Source organism: Mustela erminea, chromosome 14 (genome assembly GCF_009829155.1).
Source record: "Mustela erminea isolate mMusErm1 chromosome 14, mMusErm1.Pri, whole genome shotgun sequence".
NCBI lineage: Eukaryota > Metazoa > Chordata > Mammalia > Carnivora > Mustelidae > Mustela > Mustela erminea.
In genome coordinates, this window is record NC_045627.1 from 6,911,597 (window position 1) to 6,933,924 (window position 22,328).

Genomic DNA, 22,328 nt, shown 5'->3' on the forward strand with positions numbered 1-22,328 from the left:
GCCTGGGTGGCTCAGTCAGTTAAGCAACCGACCACAGTGGGCTCTGTGCTCTGCGTGGAGTCTTCTTGAGATGATCTCTCTCCCTCACCCCTGCTCCTCCCCCTGCTCATACTCTCCAAATAAATAAATAAATAAATAAATAGAGACAATCTTTAAAAATTTGATGAGTAAATTAATAAATAAAATATGTGATGATAAGTGGCAATTAAAAAAAGAAGGAGGAAATGTGGGGGGCGGGAATAGGTAATGTTAGGAGAGGTTATCATTTTAGATCGTGGGGCCAGGGCAGGTTTCGATGAGACAGTGACATTTAAATAAAGACCAATGGAAATAGCAAGTGTAAAGACACTGAAGCAGAACCATTTCTGGCGTACCTCGGACACAATAAGGAGGACAGTGTGTTGAATTGCAATAAGCAAGGTTGAGAGTAGTGTGAGATGAGTTCAGAGAGGTAACAGGGAAGAGAGATGGACAAAGTCAGATACATAGCACCTTATAAGTCAATGTGAAGATTTAAGCTTGTGTTCTAATGACACGGAGAGCTACTAAAGCATTTTTGTCAAAGTGGTAATGTGATCTGATATACGTTTTAACAGCACCATTCTGGTTAATCCATTGAACACGAACTGAAGCAGATTCTGGGATGATATCATAATTTTTGAATCTTCCCTGATTCCATCATGAAAAATAGCTAGTAATAGTAATACAGAACAGCAAAACCAAAATTCATGGATCACATGCACCACAAAACTGACAAAGTAACCCCAAGATCCCCAGAATATAAGAAAAATAAATGAAATCTACAATTTATTTCCCCCAAAAAGCTAGAGGAACAACATTAATCAGAGCTACAAAAACTCAGTAGTGAAATGATAGAATTCAGGAAGAATTAGAAATTTTTTAATCATATCAGAAATTAGATTACATTAAAAAGAAGATAAGAGTTGTGATATTGTGGGGGTGCCTGGGTGGCTCAGTCAGTTAAGCATCTGTTTTCATCTCAGGTCATGATCCCAGGGTCATGGGGATCCTAATTGTGGGATCAAGCCCCACATTGGGCTCCCTGTTCAGTAGAGAGCCTTCTTCTCCATCTCCCTCTGCCCACGCCCCTATTCGTGCGCGCTCTCTCTCTCTCTCTCTCTCTCTGTCTTTCTCTCATGAGTTATCTCAAATAAATGAAATATTTTTGAAAAAGGATTTAAGTTTTGTGATATTGTGATATAATAAGAAATATATATTTGGTCTTCACCCCCAGTTTCTGGCACAGAGTTCCTAAAATCTTTATAATTTCCTGAACAACAGGGTGGAGGAGCATATTTCATTATTCATAATAAGCCTCTTTCAACCGTACCTAAGTTTATGCAAAGGAGGTAACTCTTGGTGGGCCCCTGGACAGCTTCAGTGTGAGGGCTGCTTGCCAGAGAAACCAACTGGATGCCAACCATATGATTAGAGGGTTGGAAATTTCAGCCCCACAGCCTGACCTCTGGGAAAGGGAGAAGGACTGGGATTTCATCACCAATGACCAATGATTTAAACAATTGTGCCTATATAATGGGATCTCCATTAAAAAAAAAATAAAAGAAGGGGTTCAAAGAGCTTCCAAAGCAGCAAACACATCCATGTTCCAGGAGGGTGGTGCACCCCAAACTCCTCAAAGACAGAAGTTCCTGTGGTTGGGAACCTTCCAGACCTTGCTCAATCTACCTCTGCATATAGCCGTTAAGTGTTTCCCTTGATCCCATGAGCAATTATACCAGATTAATTCATTTGATGTGGAAAATTCAGACATTTGGTATAGCATGTTGTCAAAAACAGATCACTGCAGTAGTAAGAGTACATAAAACCAGAAGATAATACTTTAATAAGAGAGAGAGAAAATGCAAAGAGAAAAAGTTAAATGAAAGGAAATGAAGAAAGAATGGAAAGGGATTTGAGAGAACTTAACAAAAATAGAAGATAGGCAAAGAAGATCCAACATTTGTATAAAAGGAGTCCAAAAAATAAATAAACAAACAAACAACAACAACAACAGAAAACCAAAGCAAGGAACAGAACCAAACCTAAAAACCACAATTCAAGAAAACTTTTCTGAAATTAATTTAAAAACTTGAAACTACAAGTATAAAGTCAAAATCAACCCTGAAATAAGGGACACCAAAACACCAAATTTCTGGGAAATTCCTAGATTTTAAAGAAAAATATAAAATCTCTTGGACATCTGGGCAAAAAGACCAAGCTACTAGGAAGGTAAAGAAAATCAGACTGTCATCAGACATACTTTGTGCCAGGAGAATATATGGAACGAAGGCGAGGATAAAAGCAGAGGGAAACGATGGGAAGCAGAGCCAGTAGGATCCCAACAGAGATATAAAAAAAGAAAGGAGTCAAGGGTGACCTGAGCAACTAGGATAGAGTTGCCATTTAACAGTACTGAGTGGACTATCGGAGGAGGAGGTTTGGGACAGGGGATAGGCTAATCATTTGTACATATTACATTTTAAATACCTATTAATGATCCATGTGAAGAGTTGAGTAAGCAGCCATATAAAGAATCTGGAATTCAAGCTGAGGTCTGGGTGAGAAATATATATGTAGAACTGATTAGCATATAGAAGCTATTTGAAGTCATGAAATTGGATACAGTCAGTGAGGGAATGAGTGCAGAGAATATCCCCTTATTCAAAACCACTTGTTGGTTTACAATAAAACTCAAATCCTTTATCAAGGCCTGCAAAGCCCTTCGCGTGGCTCCCTCTCATTTCCCATCCTTCCCCCACCTCACTCTCTGAGCTCTAGGCACATAGTCTCCTTCTATCCCTTGAATGATCTCATTCAACCTCAGGGCCTTTGCACTTGCTACTCTCTATAACAGGATCTGTTGATCCTGTACGCTCACATCATTCAAATCCCTTCTTAAATGTCAACTCCTCAGAGAAGTCTTCTCACACCCTATCCCAAATGTCTGCCCCCCACCTACACCTGCATCACTCTGTAACACCTTAACTTGCTTTATTTTTCCACCATTTTACGGGTCGCCTGTTCCAGTTTCTAATGCAGCAATTGCTACATTCACATGTGTGTGAATGTACTACATACACAAATCACCCCAAACTTAGTGGCTTAGCACAACCATCTCATTACGCACATGGATTGTGTGGGTCGGAAATCTGGACAGGGCACAGAGAGGATGGCTTCTCTCTGCACCACAAAGTCTGGAGCCTCGACAAGGGAATACTCAACGTCTGGGGGTGGTTTGACAGCTCGGGTTTAGACTCATCTGAAGCCTTGTTCACTCATGCATCTGGCATCTGGCTCAGCTAACTAAAAGCCTAGGATTGCAGACCAAAGGGTCTATATGTGGCCTCTCCATGTGGCTTGGCTTCTTTGCAGCATGGCAGCACAAGATAGGCAGACTTCTCAGCTGGTTACAGAGATCCAAGAGTATTGTCTCAGCAAACAAGACAGAGGAGAGTTACTTCTAGTGACCCCGATTCAGAAGTGGCATAGTGTCACTTCCCCCATACTTTACTGGTCAAAACAGTCTAAGTCTGTCAACAGGAAGGACAGAGACTCTGTCTCTTAATGGGAAAGGAATTCTTTAAATGTTGGGGCTGGGTCCTACCACATTGCAGGAGATAGTCTCAGTGTTGAGCTATTCTCCCCAAGAAAGAATGATCTCCTTAACGTTCTTTTGGTGACCTGTGAACCTCTTGCTCTATGCGCCCCCTGCCCCTAACTATCTGAATTCTCAGCTGGTCCACTATATATCAAGAAGTCTCATTTGATATAGGATCCTGACTCCACAAAATGGAGAACCCGGTGTCTCCCTCTTCCCAGCGGGGCTGCTGAATCTGTCACCAGCCCCTCCTCCATGATGGACGATCCATCTCCGATTTACAACCTGGTCCCTGTTAATCCTCTGTGACTTCTTGTCATGACCCTTAAAGGGATAAAATATTTTTTTCTCAGCAAGGCAACAAGCACAGCAATACAACAGAAGAGTTACTGAATAAGTTCGCTGTGGCTTCTTCACAACGCCATTTGATTGAGAATAATTAGCCAGGGAAAATCAGTGCCAGACCCAACAGAGTGGTTGTTTTCTTAAATGGAAAGAAATGCTCCTCCTTCCACCATCAAAGGCCCTAAAAATGCCACGAGGACTGCTGGATGACACTAACTTGAGACAGGAAACCAAGTGGCTGGAAATCCGGCAGCCCACAGATTCGCCCTTTGGCCCAAACAGGCTCGACTCAGTGAGAGTTACATGGGCCTGAGTACCTGGGACCAGAGTCAAGAAGCATCACACGGCCCTGGCCAGCAAGAATGTGTCTCCAGATCAACCCAAGGCTGGCCATGGACCTGAGCGGAGTAATGGCACTGAAAGAGGCAGGGACCACATCCCCGAGGGAGATCAGATACAGTACAACAAAAGAGGAGAAGGACCAGACCCAAACCCAGACCCCACACACGGGCCAGGACGTGGCCCGGGCTGTCTGGAAGCAGTTCGCAGACGGAAACCTCAGTGTGATGAATCAGTTTCCTTGGACATTGAGGGGATAAAGAGTCTGACAGAGCGTATTTATTCAGGGAATGGCTGTGAGAATGAGCAGAGGCAGAGGTGGGGGCTGGGGGAGCATGGAGTATGCGGTGGGGAAAAGCCACCACGAATCCTCAGTCTAGACACTGAACCCACGATGGCCGGGGGGAAGCGAGTGACCTGAACAAAAGGGCGTGTCTGGGAGAAGCCAGTGGAGCCCGGCTCTAAAATGACTGGTTGGGACAGCAGAGTCAGACACCGCTGACAAGGCTTTAAAAATCTCAGAGAGGAGGAAACAGAGGCGATTTGGAGACCAATGTTAATAGACGCACAAGTCTTTTCTATCCCGTACACCGAATCCCACTGTAAACAATGCCGTGCAAAAATGTCTCCACCCCTAAAGAGCAAAGGTTTCTAAGTATTAGAAGAAGCCTCCCTGACGTGAGCGCTGCTTTACCCCAAGTGTGAAAACAGCTTCGAGAATTTGGGGCTATTCGGGACCATCCGTTATAGGCGTGTTAGACAGATGGCATGCCTCCCATGTCCACACACAAGACAGAAGGCCAACAGGTGGCCTGCGGTGGCCTCCATTATGTCTGTTTCCCCGGACTACCCAACCTCCCCTCAACGGTAAACCTCAATCCTCCTCCTGGGACCAGCCCTGCAAAGGCCCGACACAGGCCAGACTGACTCTGGCTCCAGGAACCAGGGCTCTGGGCTACTTTCAAGTGTTTTCATGGTGCAGAAATAATAGCAACTCATATTTGCATCATATTTTTGTACTTAAGAGGCATTTTTATGTATGTTATCCCAACTGATTCTCAGGAATACACTCTCCCTCCCCGGCCCTGCTGGGGACCAGGGCTTCCCCAGCCTCCAGGAAAATAAACAAGTTCCTGTGGCCCTTAAGGGATAGGTGCCACTTTGGTGGGCAGGAGGGACCCCACGGCAGGGTTTTTGTGGAGGGCATCAGAAGACGGGGAGAGCTAGGATGGAGAAAAGGGATCGGTCTCCAGGCCTGAGGGACCAGAGATGGATGAGGGTCCCAGAAGTTCTGAAGGCAGTGTCAGGGGACAAGGGTCACTGTGAGACAGTGTCCTGGTTGAGGTGGGGGGAACCAGAGGAACCTGCTTGGTACTGAGAAGGGAAAGCAGACCACATGTGGCTTGGCCATGGAGAGCTTGCCCCAGTAGGTGCCCCACCAGGGTGGGATGTGAGATCATGCTGCCTTCCTCTGGGAGGGATCAATGTCCTGCCAGAGCTCGTGCCCCCAGCTCCATCCCAAATCACGCAGCCACCCCACAACATCTCAGGCATGGATGAGCCCCCGCTAGACCCTGGAGTCCCCTACAAGGAAGGGAGAAAGAGTTCCCACTCCTGTTCTTGGGGGCCAGATGGGCACACTTGAGACCACCCCAAGCCGGGGACACATGGGAGGGGACACCACCATTACACTGGGATTCTCTCCATCATCACCGTCATAGTCATCATCTGTCAGCGTCATCTTTATTCCATCTTCACTGATTAGTTGTCAAGGCCCAAAGAATTTGCCAAGACCTCATCCCTGGTGAGTGACAATGCCATCCTCTGACTCGAAGGTCCTGATTATTTTATTAGATCACTGTCCTGCTGCAAGGGTAAGTAACACCAACCAGTGTGCTCGTTTAGGAATCGAGGGAAGCCCTATGCTCTCCCTCTCCTGCATCCCTGGCTCCCAGGGGTCCAGCCCTGGGGCTCTGACTTGGAGGCAGTCAGCGCACTCACTGCATTTCCCTGCAGGAGTCTCCTCTCAACAGCGCTTCCTACATCCCTGTCGTGGGCCTGATTCATAAGGTCTGTCCTCTGCCTGTGAAAGTAGCAGCTGCTCTGTATGCCCCTGTCCAGGAAACTAGTGAACGACTCCGAAAATTCAGAGAAAAGCAGCAAAGATGATTAATGAGCTAAAAAAGCAAGTGACAGGCTTGGGGGAGCACAGGGGCGGAGCTGGATGGGTGGCATGCATGCGGGGGTGGGGGGAGCTGGCTGCAGTGAGAGAGAGAGAGAGAGAAGGATCCAGTGGGGCCCCAGGGAGCATTAGCACTAGAGGAGTGAGTGGGAGAGCAAAAGAAGATGACGGCTGAGTACCAGGAATGAATTCGTCACGTGAGCACCCCCTAGAATAGGGATGGAAAAAGCATCACTTTGGCCACGTCCTGGAAGACCAGACCTGAGTCTCGGGCGAGGCTGGGAGCACCCACCCAGGGCCCCGAGCTGGTTAGAGCCCCGTGGAGTGTTAGCATCTTTGGGCAGGGGTGGCTGGCAGCCACAAGTCACTAGGCACCTCGACTTTTCGGGGAGGGTAGCTTCCGTCCAGACTCCAGTGCTTCTGCAGGCCCACGCCCCCTGCGCGGTCACCGTGATTTATGGCATAATAGCCCTCCCCAACATCGACCCAGGACCTTGGGAACAAGTCTTCCTTTCTTGGTCCACTGAAGTCGCTGGAACCCATTAGCGAGGTTTCAGCCCTGTCCGTAAATCACTGCCTTAGTCATGCAACGTAGCTCTGAAACAACGGAGGGTGTTTGTTTTTAATTCCCTCAGACTGTGAAGCATGTATGCAAACACTGGCCTGAAAGCAGCCTTTGTTCCTATTGTTCTGGCACACGTAATCTCCCCATCTCCACTCCTCTGCGGAAGCTGCCAACACCACAGGGCCCCCCCGGGGGGCTCGCAGTCTGGTGGGACGGGAAAGGGTGGCTGGAGGCTGCCGCCCTGGACAGAGGTGGCTGGGAAGTCTGGAACACTGACTTGCAACCATCCCCTGGGGCGCCATGCAGGTCATTTCTGCAGCAGCCTCTGACCCCAGAGCCCCCTGCCCTCTCCTCTGATATGTTCTCCATGCCCCCACCTGCTGCCTTTTGTCACCGCGGACCTCAGGAGTGTCTGTCCTGCACCAGCCCCCAGCTCCTGCTGTCTCTTTTCCCATCACACTCCCTCCCAGGCAAGGGCTGGCTTCTGAGAGTCAGTAGGCACCACGAGGAAGGGATTTCTCTTTCAGCCTACACCAAACTTCCATCCTTGACAGCATTCTTCAATCCAGAAAAGGCTTCCGGGGACCCCTATCAGAAAGCCTGGAGTTGACCCCCTGGGACAGGCTCCCTGCTTGCCCAGGGGGGGCATGCTTAGCCGGGTCGATAGCCCCCAACGCCACAGGGTGCCTCCCTCACTTGGACTCCTCGACTGGCTCCTGAGAAACTTGTTCCATCTTAGAGAAGCTACTTAACCTCTCCTGAGGTCATTTTCTGCAATTCTATGCAGAGGCAGAAGACGAAAATAATTCTGCAGGAAGAAGGTATACATATATTTCTACCGCTTTCATTTATTCAACAAACATTTGTTCAATAGACGTTTGTTTTCTGCCTAATTGGAGCACAGTATTGTGCAGATGATGAAACTCGGAGGCTCGGGTATTGAAAAAAATATGCCCAACAAGCACCACATGGTGTTAAGTGTCAAGGCCAAGTTTCGAACCCAGTCTAGCCTGTCACACTCTGAAGCCCCTGATTTTTCAGTTGTGTCCTATGTTCTGAAATTAGCCCAACAAAATGCTCATTTCTAGTCCTTGGTCTGAGCACTCTGTGGCCCAGGAATCATCAGAAGATAGCCGTGCTTGTCAGCGCTCTTAGTGACAAGTAGCTTAAGCAAAAAATAACCAATAAATGAACAAATTGCCCTACTACGGACAAGTCTGGAAAATCACGGGTAGGCCTGGCCCTCAGGCAAAGCTCTCAAGTGGCTGCCTCTTCCTCGGCCCTGCTGTTTTGTCATTCATGTCATCCTTGGGCAGGTTTTCTCGCCAGCAGGAAAATGGCTGCGGTGACTTCACGTTCTCACTGAGCCACTCAGAGGGAAGAAAAGTCTTGGGTTGGGTCTCGTGGAGCCAGTTTGGGTCAGTGTGCTCATCCCTGCCTCACTCACTGGGTTTGGAGGTTGAAATGTGCTAAGTGGCCAGATCTGGACATTAAGGCCACCCTTGAACCTAAGACAAGTCACACTTTTTCCAGAAAAAATGGGCACAGACACAGTGCAGGCCAAGCAGCTGAGGACCAACCAACGGCCCTGAGGGAAAACTGCCAGGTGGAGACTTGGACAGGTGGCCAGCGGGCCGCCTCCGCTAACTCTCCCTAACTCCCTCCCCACCCCAAGCCCACACCCCCTCTCACTGCTGCATTGCCCGCCAGCTCCCATCTGCCCTTCAACACTGTCTCCCACCTCCCTGGTCAGAGAGAAGGGATCCTCCTTTGCATTCGCACTGCGTCCTTGGCTAGCCATGACCCCAGACCTTCTCAGTGAGCCATGGTCACCATGACCCCAGACCTTCTCAGTGAGCCATGGTCACCAGCTTACTCATCTGTCTTCCCCACCGGACTGAGTTTCTTGAAGGTAAGACCATGCCACAGAACCCAGCACACACTAGGTTCTCCATACCCGAATATAAGTGGAAAGAGGTCTTTGGAAAGACGGAAGAAGTCAACGTGTGTAAAGTCCATTGCTTATTTTAATATGAATTGTAGAAAAACGAAGACTGACTTGAGTTTTCAAACACGGCTTCTCAGTAGGGATCTTCTTATAATAACCAACACAAAGGAGGGCCCATTCTGAAGACTATTTGAGTTTCGGCTTTGATATACTATTCCTCTAAGTTCTTATTCAATTGGCACATTAAAAAGATAACAGCAAGAAGTGTTTGTGCTTGGCGTACTACAGATTAAACGGAGCACATCAGGTTTACTCCTTATTGGTGCTGAGATTTTCAAAAAGTAAACACACGAAGATACATTTTACAATGTGTCTCCAGACAACTGACCTTGGGGTGGGAGTGGGGGTGCTTCCCACCCACCAGCCGCCAGCTCAGCTCTAGCAAGGGAGTCTAGGGAGGAGCTGTACATATGCTGCCAAGGCCGCCATCAGCACTGCCACCACACACTATCCCTTTATGTTCGTGCTTTTGAGCCCACAAATGTCGCTTACGAGCTTAATAGACATATAGCCCTGTGCCCCAACTGCCTCCTTCAGCATTTGAGGAAATCGTTCAGTACTGAATCCTATTCACACAACTTCCTATGTTGAAGTCTTAACCCCCAGCACCTCAGAATATGACTGCATTTGGAAATAAGGCTTTGGAAGATGTGATTAACTTAAACAAGGTCATGAGGATCTGCCCTCGTGCTGTAGAACTGGTGTCCTTTTAAGAAGAGGAGATGAGGACCCAGACACACAGACAGACAACTGCATGAGGACATGGGGGAGAAGGCGGCCGCCTGCAAGGCAAGGAGAGAGACCTCAGGAGAGGAGAAACCAACCCTGCTGACACCTTGGACTTCTGACCCAGTGACCTTCTCAGAAAGCAGCAGAGGAACAAACCATGGCCACATGAAAACCAAGTTAGTGGCCAGTCTATTAGGCTTGAGGTCTCTGAGGACAACAGCCAGGAGTCTTCTGAAAGGATGGACTGTGGGCATAAAGCTCATGAGAGCACTGCTCCAGTCCCACCATTTCGTGGATGGGGAAACTGAGGCCCCCAAAGTGAAAGAAAGCCCAAGATAGTACCTAAAACCAGCCTCAGCAGGGATGACAAACACTTATTGGGCACCACTGGGCATCTCTTTGGAACACAGACCCACCCTAGCCTGAAACCTTTGCCCTTCTACCAAGGTCCACATCTGCCCCTCCAAGAACCCCCAAGTCCTGTCCAACTCCACTCTACACTGGCCCTGAGACCAAGCTACCATCACCTGTCCCACTGAGGATGTGGCAGTGCCTCCCTTCCCTCTACACAGAAGTCAGAATGATCTTATTAACATGAATTCCATGGTCTTTCCACACACATTCTTTTACTGCCTCACGCTTGGCCTCCTTGCCCTCTCTCTGCCCTGCAGCCTCCATGACCTTCATCAGCTCCCGCCAGTCATCTTTAGCCTCTGCAACCTCAGGACCTTTGCACACATTGGGTGTCCCCGCTCTCTTAGCTCTCTCATGAGACCAGCATGTGCAGGGTAAGCTGGGAGGACCAGGAGAGGGTACTCCTGCAGAAACTTCAGCATCTTCCCACAGATTGGTACTGCTACCCTCCTCACAAGAGCCCACAATGAGTCTCAAACTTATTGCACGTCAGAATCACCCCTCACCCAGGGATTCTACTGGAATTATTCTGGGGTGTGGCCACAGGATTTTTTCAAAGCTTCCAGGTGAATCTGATGTTCTGTCCAGGTTGAGAATCACTGCCCTAAATATAATCTGAGAATTGACAGTGAGCTTTTTTTCATTTTGTTTTGTTTTGTTTTAAGATTTTACTTATTTATTTGAGAGAAAGAGAGTGTGTGTGTGAGCAAGGGGAGTAGCAGAGGGAGAGGGAGAAGCAGACTCCCCACTGAGTAGAGAGCCCAACTTGGGGTTCAAACCCAGGGTTTTGGGTAGATGCATAGGGAATGCCACACTTCATAGCCATCTCAGACATAAAGTACAGAGGTGCCACCAAGAAGGAGCCAATGAGAAAAAGAACCTGAAGTATAGGAACACATGTTTGGTTTCTGATGTCAGACCCTACAAATACCACAAATAACATGGAAGTGTGCCCTTCCATCATTGTAAACAACTATAAAATGCCTTATAAACAGACCAGAGTTATGACTATATAGAATTCAAATTCAGCAATGATCTTCCCGAGGGATGCACTGTTTAACTGACTGCTTCTGCTTGCTTTATGAGAAAAATCTGGGGGGTGCCTGGGTGGCTCAGTGGATTAAAGCCTCTGTCTTCTCTCAGGTCATGATCTCAGGGTCCTGGGATCGAGCCCTGCATCGGGCTCTCTGCTCAGCGGGGAGCCTGCTTCCTCCTCTCTCTCTGCCTGCTTCTCTGCCTACTTGTGATCTCTGTCAAATAAATAAATAAAATCTTTAAAAAAAAAAAAAAGAAAGAAAAAGAAAAGAAAAATCTGGTTCAAGTTCATATGTGGAAGCTTCTTGAAATCTGTAAAAGACAGGTGTTCAATGGGTCTTCATCAGCCCCTGGGGCTTCTACTCAGACATTTATTGTGAATTGCCCTTTTAATTTAGTTTTCACAATAATCTGTGGCCTGATTAAACATAAAGAGATTTTAAATTATTTATAAAATAACATCTGACATTGGGGGTAGGGAGAGGGTGGTTGGGTTATGGACATTGGGGAGGGTATGCTCTATGGTGAGTGCTGTGAAGTCTATAAACCTGGCGATTCACAGACCTGTACTCCTGGAATTAATAATACATTATATGTTAATAAAAAATCAAATTAAAAAAAAAAACACATTAGAGCACAGCCTCCAATGCTATCTCATGGCCAATAGTACAAAAGCATCTGTGCTTCTACCATATCCTTGGGTGAGAGATGAGGAAAAATGTGATGCTGGTTTCTGAGATCCAAACCTTGGGGCTTACTCTTGTATTTCACTGTAATGCAGTTTTATTAAGACAAAATTGGAAACATTCTTAATGTCCATAAAGAGATGATGGGTTAAATAAATTATTATATGTCATTAAAAAAATAATAACATCTTACATTACACAGTGCTTTACCATTTTCAAAGTATTCCACATATCTTCATTCACTTATAGATCAGGTATTAAGTATGGGTTAAATTTTTACATAAAATATATTGACTTCTTGAAATACTGTGTATTTATTTCATCATCACCCCCACACACTGTTTTAAAGAAGACAAATTAAATAAACATATATAAATGTTCCTTTTACAAGATCAGCAAAGTAGTGAGCATGATTAGGAGCCCAAAATTTGTTTCTACCGGGACTTTCATTACCAGCAAGATGGTGGACTGATAATCTGGCCAACCCAATTACTGAAAGCAACACAAAATAGTGAATAAAATCTTTTTTAACTAATAATACTTTTTAAAAATTTTACTTTTACTATTTTTAAGTAATCTCTCCACCCAACGTAGGGCCCAAACTTACAACACCAAGATCAAGAGTCACATGTTCTATTGACTGAGCCAGCCAGGTGTCCCAGCTAAAAATAAATTTTGAAAAGAATCAAAAACATAAAGAACACTTGAGGCAACACTACGTCACATCAGGAACCTTAAGAATTCTAAATTAAATTACCTGCCTAAATAAAAAGCACCAAATTCAGCTCCTACTTTGAGGTCATTGGCCAAGTTCAGTAACTTGAGCTCTTGTTCTCTAGGTCTTGAGAAGTGCATGAAATGAGAGGCATAGTGGAAAGTCTAATAAGAAGCATCCACAGCTCCCTATAAAGGTGACACAACCTTACAGCAAGAGTGAACTACACCAGGAATTGCAAAGAAGGTTTCCTATCTCAAACCTTGGCACAACACAGAAAGGGATAATTTCAACCTAAAAACGTGCAACCACAAGCTAGCTCCAATGTGGGCCTACAGTTCTAACCTACTCTCACAGCCCCAATAACTCAAGCTAAGAATTTAGTGGTCAAAAAAACCCTCAACTGAGAATTCTGTTTACAAAGATCTTCTCTAAGTTCCAGTTCTAGGTAAGATGGAGTGAGCACATGCTACACTGTATCTCCCACTGAATGCAAAAGTGGAATGCACAGATAAACTGAGGACTCTGAAAAGTAAACAAAAGCAGGCAAACTGGGTAAGAAAACCAGAATTCAAATTAGTACAGAAGGGAACTGGCCATTTTTCCCACTCTGGGAAATGAACTCACAAATTCAGCAAAAGATATACAATCACATATTCAATACATTCAAAAACCCCAAACAGAATAAACTCAATGAATGATATGCCAAACATACCATAATCAAACAGCTAAAAACTAAAGACAAAGAAAAAAAATCTCTAAAACGGCCAGAGAAAAGTGACACATTGCCAACAGAGGAACAACCACTGACATTCCCATGGATTTCTTTACAGAAAACATGGCAGCCAGAAGGAAGCGGAACAATATTTTCTGGTGTAGAAAGAAAAGTTTGGCTCAACTAGAATTCTATACGCAGCAAAAATAACCTTCTGAAAGGAAGATGAAACAAGTGACATTCCCAATTGAAGGAAAGCAAAGATCCACTGATAGCAGGCCACCTCTCAAGGATCGCTAAAGAAAGTTCTTTAGACATAAAAGAAATGATACCTAAGGAAACTCAGAGCATCAAAAATGAAAGAAGGAATGGGCACCTAGCTGGCTCTGTTAGTAAAGCAGGCAACTCTTGATCTTGGGGCTGTGAGTTCCCATGTTGGATATAGAGATGACTTTAAAAAGTCTTTTTTTAAAAATGAAGGAAGAGCAACAGAAATGGTAAATAAATATTTAGGTAAATATACTAAACTGGTTTTCTCTTCTGGAGCTCTTTATAACATGGCAATGGCCAAAAGCAAAAATTATAATATCTTCTGATGAGCCTTTCAATATATATAGATGGAACATATCAGGCAAGAACAACGAAAGAGGGAGGTAAGGGGATCTATGTGGTGAAGAGAAGAGATATTAAAGACAGAAAACCAAACTGATGAAACAGAAAACAAGCAGAGTATAAGAAAGGAATGTTTAAAATTACATTTTAATAAGTATGAAGAGAATAATCAAGAAACACTTCTAAGGAGAGTGATCAAAAAAAAGAGAAGTCAGAATTTAAAATTGAAGGGGAAGAGAACTACAAATGCTGCTGAGATTAAAAGGCTATGGCGGGGGCAAGATGGCGGTAGAGCAGCAGAGCACAAAATCAGAACTTTTAGAATTCTGCTTTACTGAGGGACATCACTCCAGAGGTTAAGCAAGGTGGGCGGGGGGGCAGGGGGACACTTGCAGGGTCAGTGTGGTCTCAGGACTTGTGGGGTCACAGAAAGACCAGTTGTGTTTGAGTATGGCAGAGCTCCCAGGAATCAGTCCGGGGAAGACAGTTGCAGAGGCGGAGCTGAGGTGTGAGCTTTCAGCTCAGGGCTACCTTAAACTGTGATCTGTGGCACTGTCAGGCCACTACTCATTGAGCAGGGAGCCCACAGGTGGCAGATGCGGGGGGACCACCTCCTTCCTCCTTTTGGAGGAGCAGCGTGGGAGTGCACTGAGGGATTCTGCTGGGTTTGGAGACTCCAAAAGGGTCTGTGCGCCAGAGATAAAAATGCTCAGTCACAGGCTGGGTTAGCTCGGAGTGTGGCCGGAGACCAGGGAGACAGGAGGGGTTGACTTCTTTTCTCTGAGGGTGCACTGAGAAGCAGGACCCTGAGCTCTCAGCTCCTATGGGGCCGGAGACTGGGAGGCCGCCATTTTCATTCCTGTCCTGCAAAGCTGTACAGAAAGTGTTCAAGGAACAAAAGCTCCCAAGAGCGAACCCAAGCAGATCCGCCCTCCGAACCAGGCCACATAGCCTGGCCCCTCGCAAGAGCGGTGCAATTCCGCCTCTGGCAAAGACTTTTCAGAATCACTGCAACAGGCCCCTCTCCCAGAAGATCAACAAGAACATCCAGCCAAGACCAAGTTCACCAATCAATGAGAAATGCAAAACTTCAGAGCTACAGGAATATAGCACATAGAATTCATTGTTTTTTTCCTATGATTCTTAAGTCTTTCAAAGTTAAATTTTTTTAATTTTATTTTTTCCTTATTTTATCTTTTTAAATTTTTCCTCTTTCCTATTTTAACATTTTTTAACTATTTTATCTTATCAATATCTTTTTCAAAAATATTTTTTAATGTTTATTGTTATAGTCATATTCTATCCCTTCATTGTATTTGACCTTATTTTTTGTATACGTATAGGTTTTTCTTTCTTTAAAATTTTGGGATACAGTTTCTTCTAAAAGATCAAAATATACCCTAAATCTAATGCATTGCTTTGTTCTAGTCTCCAGCCTGATCACATTCTTTTCTCTTTTTTCTTTCTTTTTCCAACCAACTTCTTATCTTCTCAATTTTTAAATTTTCATCTTTACAGTCATATTCCATCCATTCATCATGTTTATCCTTATTTTTATATACATAGAAGTTTTTCTTTCTTTAAAATTTTGGGAGGCAATTTCTTCTAACAGACCAAAATACACCCAAAATCAAGTGTGTGGCTTTGTTCTATTCACCAATCTAATGTATATATTTTTCTCTTTTTTTTTCCTCCTTTCTCCTCCCCCCAGCTTCGAGTCTCTTCTGATTTAGTTATTGCATATTTTTCTCGGGTTGTTGCTACCCTTTTAGTATTTTTTCTCTCATTAAGCTGTTCTTATCTGGATAAAATGACAAGGTGGAAAAACTCACCTCAAAAAGAAACAAAAAACAAAAAAACAAGAGGCAGAATCAATGGCTAGGGATCTAATCAATATGGACATTAGTAATATGTCAGAACTAGAATTCAGAATGACAATTATCAAGGTGCTAGCTGGGCTTGAAAAAAGCATGAAGATACTAGAGAATCCATTCCTGGAGAAATAAAAGCCCTTTCTGAAGAAATAGAAGAACTAAAATATAATCAAGTTGACACCAAAAAAACTATTGATGAGGTACAATAAAAAATGGGGGTTCTAGGGGTGCCTGGGTGGTTCAATGGGTTGAGCCTCTGCCTTTGGCTCGGGTTGTGATCTCAGGGTCCTGGGATCGAGCCCTGCATTGGGCTCTCTGCTCGGCGGGGAGCCTGCTTCCCCCTCTATCTCTGCCTGCTTGTGATCTCTCTCTCTCTCTCTGTCAAATAAATAAATAAACTCTTTTTTTAAAAAAAATAGAGGTTCTTACTGTTAAGATAAATGAGGAAGAAGAGAGAATTAGTGATATAGAAGACCAGATGATGGAGAATAAAGAACCTGAGAAAAAGAGAGACAAACAACTACTGGACTATGAGCAGAGAATTCAAGAGATAAGTGAGACCATAAAATGAAACAATAATAATAATTGGGATCCCAGAAGAAAAAGGGGGGGGCAGAAGGTATATTGGAGCAAATTATAGCAGAGAATTCCCCTAATTTGGCAAAGGGAACTAGCATCAAAATCCAGGAGGTGCAGAGAACCCCTCTCAAAATCAGTAAAAATGGGTCCACACCCCATCATCTAATAGTAAAATTTACAAGTCTCAGTGACAAAGAGAAAATCCTGAAAGCAGCTCTGGACAAGAGGTCTGTAACATACAATGGTAGCAATATTAGATTGGCAGCCGACCTATCCAGAGACCTGGCTGGCCAGAGAGGACAGGCATAATATATTTAGAGAACTAAACGAGAAAAATATGCAGCCGAGAATACTATATCCAGCTAGGTTGTCCTTGAAAATAGAAGGAGAGATAAAAAGCTTCCAGGAGAAACAAAAACTAAAAGAATTTGCAAACACCAAACCAATCCTACAGGATGTATAGAAAGGGGTCTTCTAAGCAAAAAGCGTCTAAAAGTAATAGGCCAGAAAGGAACAGAGACAATATACAGTAACAGTCACCTTACAGGCAATACAATGGCACTAAATTCATATCTTTTGATAGTTACCCTGAATGTAAATGGGCTAAATGCCCCAATCAAAAGGCACAGGATATCAGAACAGATTTAAAAAAAATCCATCAATATGTTGTCTACAAGAAACTCATTTTACACCCAAAGACACCTCCAGATTTAAAGTGAGGGGGTGGAAAACAATTTACCATGCTTTTGGACATCAAAAGAAAGTTGAGGTAACAATCTTTACATCACAGAAATTAGATTTTAAACCAAAGACTATAATAAGAGATGAGGAAGGACACTGTATCATACTTAGAGGGTCCAACAACAAGATCTAAAAATTTTAAATATCTATGCCCCTAACATGAGAGCAGCCAATTATATAAACCAATTAATAAAATCAAAGAAACACATCAACAATACTATAGTAATAGTAGGGGAGTTTAACACCCCCCCTCAGTGAAATGGATAGATCATCTAAGTAGAAGATCAAGAAGGAAATAAAGGCTTTAAATGACACACTGGACAAGATGGACATCACAGATATATTTAGAACATTCCATCCCAAAGCAACAGAATACATTCTTCTCTAGTGCACATAGAACATTCTCCAGAATAGATCACATCCTGGGTCACAAATCAGGTCTCAACCAGTACCAAAAGACTGGGATCATTCCCTGCATATTTTCAGACCACAATATTTGAAACTAGAACTCAACCACAAGAGGAAAGTTGGAAAGAACTCAAATACACGGAGGCTAAAGACCATCTTACTAAAGAATGAATGGGTGAACTAGGAAACTAAAGAAGAATTTTTAAAAATTCATGGAAACAAATGAACATAAAAACACAACTGTTCAAAATCTTTGGGACACAGCAAAGGTGGTCCTGAGAGGAAAGTATATAGCAATACAAGCCTTTCTCAAGAAATAAGAAAGGTCTCAATTACACAACCTAACCTTACACCTAAAGTAGCTGGAGAAAGAACAACAAAGAAAGCCTAAACCCGGCAGGAGAGAAATAATAAAGATTAGAACAGAAATCAATGAAACAGAAACCAAAAGAACAGTAGAACAAATCAATGAAACTAGGAGCTGGTTCTTTGACAGAATTAATAAGATGATAAAACCCTGGCCAAAGTTATCAAAAAGAAAAGAGAAAGGACCCGAATTAATAAAATCATGAATGAAAGAGGAGAGATCACAACCAACACCATAGAAATACAAACAATTATAAGAACATATTATGAGCAACTATACACCAGTAAATTTGACAATCTGGAAGAAATGGATGCATTCCTAGAGATGTATAAACTATCACAACTGAATGAGGAAGAAATAGAAAACCTGAACGACTCATAACCAGTAAGGAGATTGAAGCACTCATCAAAAATCTCCCAACCAACAAGAGCCCAGGGCCAGACAGCTTCCCAGGAGAATTCTACCAAACATTTAAAGAAAAATTTATACCTATTCTCCTGAAACTGTTCCCAAAAAATAGAAATTGAAGGAAAACTTTCAAACTCATTTTATGAGGCCAGCATTACCTTGATCCCAAAACCAAAGACCCATCGAAAAGGAAAATTACAGACCAATATCCTTGATGAACACAGATGCAAAAATTCTCACCAAAATACTAGCCAATAGGATCCAACAGTATATTAAAAGGATTATTCACCACAACCAAGGGGGATTTATTCCTGGGCTGCAAGATTGGTTCAACATCCGGAAATCAATCAATGTGATACAAAACATTAAGAAAGAACAAGAACCACGTGATACTCTCAATAGATGCTGAAAAAGCATTTGAAATGTACAGCATCCTTTTTTGATTAAAACCCTTCAAAGTAAAGTGTAGGGATAGAGGGTACATACCTCAATATCATCAAAACCATCTATGAAAAACCCACAGCAGGGGCGCCTGGGTGGCTCAGTGGGTTAAGCTGCTGCCTTCGGCTCGGGTCATGATCTCAGGGTCCTGGGATCGAGCCCCGCATCAGGCTCTCTGCTCAGCAGGGAGCCTGCTTCCCTCTCTCTCTCTCTGCCTGCCTCTCCATCTACTTGTGATTTCTCTCTGTCAAATAAATAAATAAAATCTTAAAAAAAAAAAACCCACAGCAAATATCATTCTCAATGGAAAAAACTGAGATCTTTTCTGCCAAAGTCAGGAACATGGCAGGGATGTCCATTATCACCACTGCTATTCAACATAGTACTAGAAGCCCCAGCCTCAGCAATCAGACAACAAAAAGAAATTAAAGGCATCCAAATCATCAAAGAAAAAGTCAGACTATCACTCTTTGCAGATGATACGATACTTTACGTGGAAAACCCAAAGACTCCATTCCAAATCTGCTAGAACTTGTACAGGAATTCATTAAAATGTCAGGATATAAAATCAATGCACAGAAATCAGTAGCATTTCTATACGCCAACAATAAGACAGAAGAAAGAGAAATTAAGGAGTCGATCCCATTCACAATCACACCCCAAACCATAAGATACCTAGAAATAAACCTAACCAAAGAGGCAAAGAATCTATACTCAGAAAACGATAAATTACTCATGAGAGAAATTGAGGAAGACATAAAGAAATGGAAAAACGTTCCATGCTCATGGATTGGAAGAACAAGTATTGTGAAATGTCTATGCTACCTAAAGCAATCTACACATTTAATGCAATCCCTATCAAACTACCACCATTTTTTTTCAAGGAAGTGGAACAAATAATCCTAAAATTTATATGGAACCATAAAAGACCCTGAATAGCCAGAGGAATGTTGAAAATGAAAAACAAAGTTGACAGCATCACAATTCTAGACTTCATGCTCTATTACAAAGCTGTCACCATCAAGACAGTATGGTACTGGCACAAAAACAGACACATAGATCAATGGAACAGAATAGAGAGCCCAGAAATAGACCCTCAACTCTATGGTCAACTAATCTTCGACAAAGCAGGAAAGAATGTCCAATGGAAAAAAGACAACCTCTTCAATAAATGGTGTTGGGAAAATTGGACAGCTGCATGCAGAAGAATGAAACTGGACCATTTCCTTACACCACATACGAAAATAGACTCAAAATGGATGAAGGACCTCAATGTGAGAAAGGAATCCATCAAAATCCTTGAGGAGAACACAGGCAGCAACCTCTTCGACCTCAGTCACAGCAACGTCTTCCTAGAAACATCGCCAAAGTCAAGGGAAGCAAGGGCAAAAATGAATTACTGAGACTTCATCAAGATCCAAAGCTTTTGCACAGAAAAGGAAACAGTCAACAAAACCAAAAGACAACCAACAGAATGGGAGAAGATATTTGCAAATGACACAGCTGATAAAGGGCTAGTATCTAAAATCTATAAAGAACATATCAGGGGCGCCTGGGTGGCTCAGTGGGTTAAGCCGCTGCCTTCGGCTCGGGTCATGATCTCAGGGTCCTGGGATCGAGCCCCGCATCGGGCTCTCTGCTCAGCAGGGAGCCTGCTTCCTCCTCTCTCTCTGCCTGCCTCTCTGCCTACTTGTGATCTCTGCCTGTCAAATAAATAAATAAAATCTTTAAAAAAAAAAAAAAAGAACATATCAAACTCAACACCCAAAGAACAAAGAATCCAATAAAGAAATGGGCAGAGGATATGAACAGACATTTCTGCAAAGAAGACCTCCAAATGGCCAACAGACACATGAAAAAGTGCTCAACATCACTCACCATCAGGGAAATACAAATCAAAACCACAATGAGATACCAAATCACACCAGTCAGAATGGCTAAAATTAACAAGTCAGGAAACAACAGATATTGGTGAGGATGCAGAGAAAGGGGAAGCCTCCTACACTGTTGGTGGGAATGCAAGCTGGTACAGCCACACTGGAAAACAGTACGGAGGTTCCTCAAAAAGTTGAAAATAGAGCCACCCTATGACCCAGCATCACACTACTGGGTATTTACCCTAAAGATACAAATGTAGTGATCCGAAGGGGCACGTGCACCCGAATGTTTATAGCAGCAATGTCCACAATAGCCAAACTATGGAAAGAACCTAGATGTCCATCAACAGATGAATGGATAAAGAAGATGTGGTGTATATATATACAATGGAATACTATGCAGCCACCAAAAAAATGAAATCCTTCCATTAGCAACAACGTGGATGGAACTAGAAGGTATTGTGCTAAGCAAAATAAGTCAATCAAAGAAAAACAATTATCATATGATATCTCTGATATAAGTAATTTGAGAGGTAGGGCAGGGAGTTGTGGGGGGGTAGGGAGGGAAAAAGTGAAACAAGATGGGACCGGGGAGGGAGAAAAACCGTAAGACACTCTTAATCTCGTGAAACAAACTGAGGGTTGCCGTGGTGTTGGGGGGGGCGGGGGGGCATAGGGTTGCTGGACTTTGGGGAGGGTGTGTGCTATGGTGAATGCTATGAAATGTGTAAGACAATGATTCACAGACCTGAACTCTAAAGCAGATATTACATTATGTGTTAATAAAAAAAATTAAATTAAATTAAACTAAAAAAATAAAAGGCTATGGGAATACCTCTAAAACGTTATGCTACTAAGTTAAAAATTTAGATAAAATTGATACATTCCTGAAAAAAATAAATAAAAACATGAATAAAATAAGAACAGCAATTAAAATTTTCTAACAAAGAGAACATTAGGTCAAAACAATTTACAAAAGAGTTTGACTACTAAACTTAAGGAACAAAAATAACAACAACAAAAAAAAACTAAAAAAATTCTTCCAAGAAATAGAAAAAGAGAGACAACACCACAACTCCACAATTATGAGGCAAGTATAATTTTGACACCAAAATCTAAATAAGGACAATATGGGAAATTAAGATTATTAAGTCCATTTAATCAATGAATGAAGATGTAAAAAATCCTAAACATTAGTGAACCAAATCCTGCAGTGTATAAAAATATATAATATACCACAAGAAGATTGAGTTTTTTCCAGGAATTCAAAAATAGTTAATATTTTTAAATCCACTGATATTATTTACTAAGTTAAAGGTTAATGGAGAAAAATCTTATTTATCACCTCCATAGATGCAGAAAAAACATTTTGTAAAATTCCACACCCATTCATGTTTAAAAAAAGAAAGAAAAAAATTTTTTTTCAGTAAACCAGGAATAAAAGAGAACCTTAACCTGATAGAAAAAAATGTATTCAACCTTCCCAATATATAATCAACAGATTATTCAGCCTACAGAATGGGGAGAAAATATTTGCAAATCATGTATTTGGAAAGGGATTAATAGCCAGAATGTATGAAGAATATCCAGAACATATAAAAAAAATTTTCAAACCAATTTAAAAATGAGTGAAGGGTTTAAACAGACATTTTTCTAGAGAAACTGTATA